An 8295-nucleotide genomic window follows, 5' to 3' on the forward strand; every position below is an offset into this window, starting at 1 on the left:
TAAAAGCTGAAGCTGATTTTTGTTGAAAAGGTCTCATTGGTAAACCCCTCTCGTAACGTGACGAAATCCACGTTTGGCCCGGTCGTACGAGTGATGATAATATACATTCTGGTTAGCGAACATTGCATTTGCTTTCGGTACAGCATTATTCATAGCTGAGGGTCATTGAAAAGGAAAAACACGCGATTACTTCATAATAACCCTCATTAGCATGTTAAAAATAACAGCTCAATTCACAGCGTATCGGTGAATGGAGGTGGACAATGAGTTTCATGAAAGGAAAATGTCAGTTCCTGGCAGGAAGAAAAATTAAGCAATAGAAAAACGCATGAAACAACGAGAAAGTGGAGACACAGGTACTCCTTCGGAGATACGGCCCCCAAGAAAGCGAGCTTAATGAGTACAGTTTCAATGAATGGCTAATGACTTGGGAAGAGACACGTCGCTAATGACTTCCCTGTACGCAACCTAGAAGAGGACAGCGCCAGTTCCAGTACTTAGGCTGAAAGTGAAGGAGGCGCTCTGAATGGACTGTGTTGGCGAGAAAGCCAGTGGTTCCAGAAGGCACAGTTAAATGTTTTGGTGAACGATATATGCGAAGCATATATAAGAGCCCTGATCTTGCTACCTTAAAATAGGTATGAAGATAACAAGAAACGTACAAACAGAGATCCTTCATATACAACTTAAAAATACTCAATTGTAGGGGTTTGCGAATATTTTAGCATATCAAATTACAAATAAAAAACTGTCCATTAGATTTACTACCGAAATAGAAGATTACATATTCGAAAAGCCGATAATTTTTTAAATAGTATTTTCAATAGTTTTTGAAAAATCAGCAACGATGGAAGGACATAAAAGCAACAAAACTTTGCAACTGCTAAAGGTATTTTTTCGGCTTTCAATCACTAAAGTACTAGTGTGCATGCAGTCCAAGCTCTTGCGACATTGTCGAAGCTATAAGGGAGGAAGGTGTTTTACTTCAAAGCTCTACAGATATTTAACATGTGGCTGCGCATCGCATTAACCAGCAACTGTCCTATCCTATAGCAACTAAACTTAGGCAATACGACTGTCTTTAAGTTTACGAATAACAATGCAAGCGAGAATTCTGTTTTCGTAAACTGCTCTTTGTAATAAAGCTTTCAACATTGTTGTTTACATGCTGACGGCACCGAGATATATGCTGTGACGACCTCATTGTCTGTTATCTGATGTCTCAAGCTGTATTTAGGTTGCTTGATTGAAAATTGTTCCTTTTCATCTCAATTTCGTTTGAATGCAAGCGACGCATGACTACTGCACCCACGGCCATGTACGAGTCTACCTAATTATCAACACGCCAGTTTGGAGGCGATCGGAAGTGACCATTTTATTTAGCTTAAAAGTGGTGATTTATTTTTTCATACGAAAAGCTGTGGAGCTGCTGCTTTGAAGATGGTGATACTTTTATTCTAAAATTATTCGAATATTATTCGGTTTTATTCATATTGGATTCGGTATCATTACCATTTTATTCGTATTCGATTCGGTTCGCACAGCGAAACTTAGAAGGCAGAATATGTAAAGGAGACATGGACTAAATGGGATTAGTACATCCAAGGCACAAAGTGAAATGTATGTGCACGAAACGACAGCCTCGCGAACTGGTAAGTAAATGCTTCAGAGCTGGCAACGTAAGCACAGCAAGTATCCGTGTGCAGTACAGTCAACAAAGAGAGAATGTAGGCCACTACGGGGTTGTCACAACACAAATACCGTAAATGGTATTCTTGGTTAAGGACTACTACTCTCCGCTGTCTTTGACTAAGTGAAGGCGACATATTGTCTGGTGTCATCTGGTGGTAGTAACAATGGCTCTGTCGGCTAGTGCTCAGTAATGACGACTGGTGCTTGTTATTGTCCGATCAACCGTAATTAAACCATAAATGACACTCTTGGTTAAAGATTACTGGTATTAGTTCTCTTTGGATAAGTGAAGGCGACATCTTGCCCTGTGTCGTCTGGTGACAATAATGATGGCTCTACCAGCTAGCACTCAGTAATGACGACTGGTGATTGATAATGTAGGATGAACTGTAAACATACCGTACAAGTTACTTTTGGTTAAGGGTAACTATTCTTGACTGTATTTACCTAAGGGAAAGTGGCGTGGTGCCTATAGTGTCGTCTGGCCGTAGTAATGATTGCTCTGTGGGCTAGTACTTCATAAGGACGACCAGTGCTTGTTATTGTCGGATGATTGATGGCATGTGTTGTGTACTGTTGGCTTATGCTGGTTGCGTGAAGGCACGGCGAATATTCTTCAGCACTACCTCACGACTTTAAAACTGAAAGGTTCCCAGAATTCTGCTAATCACGACTACACGAAGGCCAGTTTAAGAAGTTGTAGAGTTCATGGCCTCACGGAAGGATATTGAGAGCGCGAAATTGTACAATGCAGTTGTGCACAATGGTAACTTGCTGGGAGAAAGCAACATCCACGTCGAGCGACCAAATGAAATCTAAGGCAGTGTGGCTGATTAAAGAAAATCGTGCGTCGCCATTCGCTTTACGCGAAAAACAATGAGTGAGAGTTCTCTTTACCAACGTGAGAAATCTTGTGAACAATAATAATCGGAAGGAAAAGTTGACGTTTTTTATACGGCGCTCTTGCTTTAACGGTTTATAAGGCATGATACCACAGGGAATTAATTAACATCCGGACTTGCGTCTTGTCGTGTTGAATTGTGTGCAACGTGTCCTTTGAAATTTGTGTGTTTCATGCTTGTGTCCATCTGTGTCCGCGTTTTGTGTACGTGTTTTTTCCCGCACTCTGTATTATCAGTTTTTGTAAGTCATCGAGAATTCAAGCAACCAAACATTGAAATAATTCCTAAACAAAAAAAAAACAGACTTGCACAACTAGCTGTAGACTTTTGATGAGGGCCGTATACCGCACAAGACTGCCACTGTCCGCTGTGACACCATATGTGTGCAAGTGTGCTCTCCCTCTTTTTCCCTCTTTCTTTACTCTTTTTTCAACCGGTTCAGCATACCGGTTATGCCAAACCGGTTAACATCCCCACCTTTCTTCTCTCTCTTGTTTTCTTCCTTTCATTTCTTTGTAAGGTGACAAGCAATCAATAAGATATCTTTATCAATGACGCAAGTGCACCAGACGAAACCTTGACCACACACAACGCTTCTGGAAGACGCCTCTCTGTCCGCAGCAATGCATTGATTGATTGATATGTGGGGTTTAACGTCCCGAAACCACCATAGGATTATGAGAGACGCCATAGTGGAGGGCTCCGGAAATTTCGACCACCTGTGGTTCTTTAACGTGCACCCAAAACTGAGCACACGGGCCTAAACATTCCCGCCTCCATCGGAAATGCAGCCGCCGCCGCCGCCGGGATTCGAGCCCGTGACCTGCGGGTAAGCAGCCGAGTACTTTAGCCACTAGACCACCGTGGCGGGTCCCGCAGCAAAGCAAGTTCATGAGATAATGCGCTCATGCGTAGCCGCTGCCCCATATGACGTCCCTGACTACAAAGGTCCCAGAAGAAAAAAGCTCATCCTTCGAGGCACAGCTTTTCTCTGTAATCTGGTGTTAAAGTGTTTCCAGATATTCGCTCCTGCCAAACCTTGCGCAGACATATCTGATAGCCCATAGATGTTCGTCAGTAGCCGAGATTCACTTGCTACCCCGTCCCCCAAATTATTTTCCATGCGCACGAATACATGCGTATATGAAAGCAGACAAGCGTTTGAAGCTTTTAGAGTTCTAAGAATGATTGTAGACCTCAAAGATGCGATAGTTGCTCAAATGTAGCCTTAACTTTTTGACTCTATCCCGACGCGTGGCGGTTTAGGCTAGTTGGTACGACATGACGATTGTTATAGCGCGAGATCGGAACGACGACAAAGGGACAAAAAGAAGACGAGCGCTCGCCTTCTTCGTGTCCCTTTGTCGTCCGTCGTTCTTATTTCGAGCTATGCAGACATCTAGGCTGAGGTAGAAAAACAAAGCCATTCACAATCGTGATCATTGTCAGCCTGAGTGCGCCCGCTGCAGGACAAGACCTCCCCAACGTTCCGGCAAACAACGACAGTCTTGTACTTGCATGCGGCCACGTTTTACAAGCGAAATTCTCAGTCTCAAATGCCTATCCCACTTTCTGACACCTCCACGCACGTTTACCTTCAATTGAAATCCAGTCAGTTAACCTTAACGACCAGCGGTTATCTTTCCTACCCGCCAGATGCCATGCTCTTGCTAATTTATTCTTTTTGATTTCGACTAAGACGTCTCTGACACCTGATTTTGCCCTGACCCACTCTGTTATTTTCTTGTAACTCAAACTTTCGCTTGTCATTTGCCTTTACGTTGCTCGCTGTGTCGTCCTCTAAGTTGAACTCTGTTTATTAGCCGCCATTGTCTGCTTCCTTGGTAAGTACCGCTGATATCTAGCTGTTTTATCCTTTGTTTTGAGAGGTAGCGGTAAACTATCATTGTTGATTTGAAAGACCCTGCCGAGTGTACACAACCTCATTATTATTCCTTTAGTTACTTATGTTTAACGGCATGGCTCCTTAGCCACAACCCATCCTAAGGCGACGCATTTCTTTACGAGGCATTTGTAAGCAGACACAATCCAATGCTCGAACAGACCCAGGGCTTTAGGAGCTTCGCCCCTAATATGGGCGATGGGGCCCCCTGGGCAGAGCTAATATTTATTCTTAGGCTGTCACCGACTATAGTCGAGTTCCCACGGTGGTCGAAGTGCCAAGTCTGCGGCTTCTGCTAAATGATGCCGAGCGCTGCCAATGTCAGAATCCAGACGGGCGTTCCGCCGAAGCAGAAGCACTAGTCGGAACTTATTGCGAAATCAAAACACCTAAACAGCCACACTCAAAATTCACATTAGGCATTATCGTAACAGTCGGTTAACTTTTGGTTCTGATGAAACTGAGCTGGTTTGCCGTGTGGTGCTTGCACAACCATGCAACGGTGGCACATTCACGCTGCAATCTATGTGTTAACCTTCGGCTGCTTGATCTGCAATTCCTGTATCACTTGTGACCCTGGGATCAGTGTCCCGCACGTGACCTTGCCTGCTATTTCTGAGCCACTAAGATTTACCCCTTGTTACCAGATGCACGGCTTAATTTTGCTCGGAGAGTAACGTTTCTGCATTTTACTGAGCAGCAGTGACAATTTATCGCTGCACACAACGGGTTTGTCATGACGTAGATGTCGAAAACTATGATTGGGACGCAACGGTGCTTTTCCGCCCTCTGGTTCCTCCAGCGATTTCAGTGCATTCGCATGTCGCTAAGCATGATAGCGGCATTCTTGCTGCCTGGCTGTTTCCGCAACTTCATGTGGCACCTTAGGCGAAGAGTACTCCGAACGCGCGACAGACTGGAGATGTGAGTTATGGTCGCCTCTATGACTCGTCCTAACCGCCCCCTGCAAGAGTTGAAGAAGCATGTGTTGCAGCAATGTGTATTCCATGGCTATATTGGAAGGCTATTATCACTGGTTTCCGTGTCTAAGAGTTAATAGTTTTTTTCATATCTGGTCGTCGCTGGCGTATTCACTTTGGAAGCCCTCTAATTGCTTCCAGCTCTTGCTGCCTGCGGTGTTACAAGGGTGAGGCTGTTGCAGCGGGGCGTTACCGCACTATACCATGTTTCAAATCCTGGAACGATTGTACGCCTAACTGCTGTCCTGGGTTCTCGGAGGAGTTTCTCTTCCGTGGCGCACATGGATTTCTACGGCAATGATCATACCGCTTCCTGACTGTGGTTTATATACGCGTGCGGTCGTATTTTCATCTGGCTTGTTTCATGTAGTCAGGTCCTCATACAGCGATTGATTAACGTCTCCAAACTACAGTATGACATGAGGGTCACGGCTGTGAAGGGTTCCGGAAATTTCGACCAGCTGGAGTTTTTTCACGTGTTCCCAAAATATAAGCACATGGGCCTCAAGCATAAGGGCTTCCATCGAAAATGCGGCCGCTGTGGCCGAAATTTGGAGATTTGATCTCACGACCTCGAAGTCAGCAGTCAGTCCCCATAACTACCGTACCACCTTGGCAGATGAAAGTGATTTACGTAGGTATATAAAATGTATGCCGTCAGTATTTCTGTGTGTGTATGTGTCCTCATGCAGGTGGTTCTGGTACACATGCATTTATTTTCCCAGTGGGGCTCGAACTCGGGTTCGCTGGGTTCCAGCCCAGTATTCTACCACTGAGCTACACTGGTGCTTGTGACTTACTGTCAAACTTGCCTACGGCAGGCTTGATGTCGGGAAAGCAATCGCGTTAATACAATTCAAAAAGCGTTTTAAAACAGTGAAAAAACAACCAGTCGTCGCACAATGCGATGAGCATGACGAGTAGGCCATACAATGCTCCAACCCATTACAAAAGCTTGTTCTTGTTTGCCTATTGACTGTGGCGCATACCCACTACAGCCGTAATTTCTCAACGTCGTCAGCCACTGCACGGACAATTGGCACAAAATTCCTTGCAAGTGTTTAACGGATACCACGCTTCTCTGAAGAATGATGAAAAGTAGCATAGCGAATGCCGGCCTACTACCCAAAAATTTATTATTAATGACCTAGTGTGTACCAAGCAAGTGTGCTTGCAGCAGTTGCCCAATGAGTGTTTCGAAAAGGCTCTGAAAGGCCGCTCTTTTAGCTTTCGCTGTGACTGCTGCGCCTACCGTGCAGGCCTCACGTTTCTTAAAAAGTCATGGATATTGAATAATAATAAGTTTGCGATAAGTACATGTATGCTAATCCTAAAAGCATGCGTTATGGGCATGCATGACCCTAAGCAATTGTGTAAAAATGTTTCATGTATACCGGGTGTTTCAAGAAATGTGTCCAATATTCCTAAAAAAAATCAGGAAAAGACTCAATTAGCTCGCTGTCTTCACAGTTGCTTTTTCTGTCGTGGCAGGCATGATAAGAGTGTTGAATAGGTCAAGTAAAACAGTAATTGGGAAAGTTAAATTATTTAGCTTTTTTATTAGCAGAGTTAGGCAGTAAAGTTAAAGGGGACAATTTAAGTCATTCTTACAGAGAACCCAGTGAACCTTTGATATTTTGAAAAAGTAGTCAGTGGTAATAATTGCGAAGTAATGAAATTCTCCGAAATTCTTCGGCGAAACTGAATCCAAAGAACTGATGAGTGCAACAAGGAGATGACTACAATGAAGTCACTGCTCAAAACAGCGGTTACAGAGGTGCAGTTATTCACCGTTCGTATACTTATGTTCGTAATGCGTGCTATTTATTGCAAACGCAGCCGACACACCCACACAACGAAGTCGATTGATGGTTGATATAACAACGCTCTCTCACTGTGGGCGTCTCAGACAAATGTGACAGTTGCGCTCTTTTGCGTTGCGGTGTCGCCGCATATTTGGGGTAATTTTATTACTTCACGGTTACTACTAGAGGCCGCTGTTCCGAAATTTAAAAGCAGCAACGGGATCTTCGCATAAAGGATATGAGTCCTCATTCGACTTAACGACCCAACGCTGCTAATTAAAAAGCTAATAGTTTTAAGTGTCCTAGTTACAGTTCCAAAACGATGTTTTCAACCCTCTGAAGATGCCTGCCACTACTGAAAAAACAATTGTGAGGACAGCGACCAAAGAGCGCTCTTTATTGATTTTTGAAGCATATGTGATACATTTGTTGAAGCGCCCTGTATAACGCTGGTGCAATGGTAGACAGTCCTTGTGTTGACACTTTGCCCAAGGGTTGGTAGTGTCATGCAATAAAAAAAGCAAATTTTTCCTAACATCACTCTCCTATCGCGGAGCACACGCACAACATTAAAATACCTGAATTTCGTGAGGACCCTGTACATACGTGGGCGAATTAGCACTGAAGCCCCCCCCCCCCCCCCTCCCCCTTTTTTTTATTGCGACTCTGTCTGACTTTGCGGAGCCAGTGTGCACACCACTGTTGGACTAATAACCCGCGGTGACTCGCTGTTCTTTTACGTGCCTTGTGCATAAAATGGTGAGAGAGGAAGAGAAAGAGAATTAAATGCCAGAGCTATAGACAAGGAGGGGGATGTTAATAGGCCAGGCGGAGCCAAGTAAGCTACATTGTTGTCTGAAAACCAAACGCAGTACTCGAGCACTGTGAACTCCACTATGTAGTAAGCTTGTGTCCTACAATATGACACGTCGCTGGGGGGGGGGGGGGAGTGAATCGAAAAACATACAAGAGCTCTCCTCTATTTGAAAAAAATTGAGGCAAGTGAAGCTATG

Source organism: Rhipicephalus microplus, chromosome 4 (assembly GCF_043290135.1).
Source record: "Rhipicephalus microplus isolate Deutch F79 chromosome 4, USDA_Rmic, whole genome shotgun sequence".
NCBI lineage: Eukaryota > Metazoa > Arthropoda > Arachnida > Ixodida > Ixodidae > Rhipicephalus > Rhipicephalus microplus.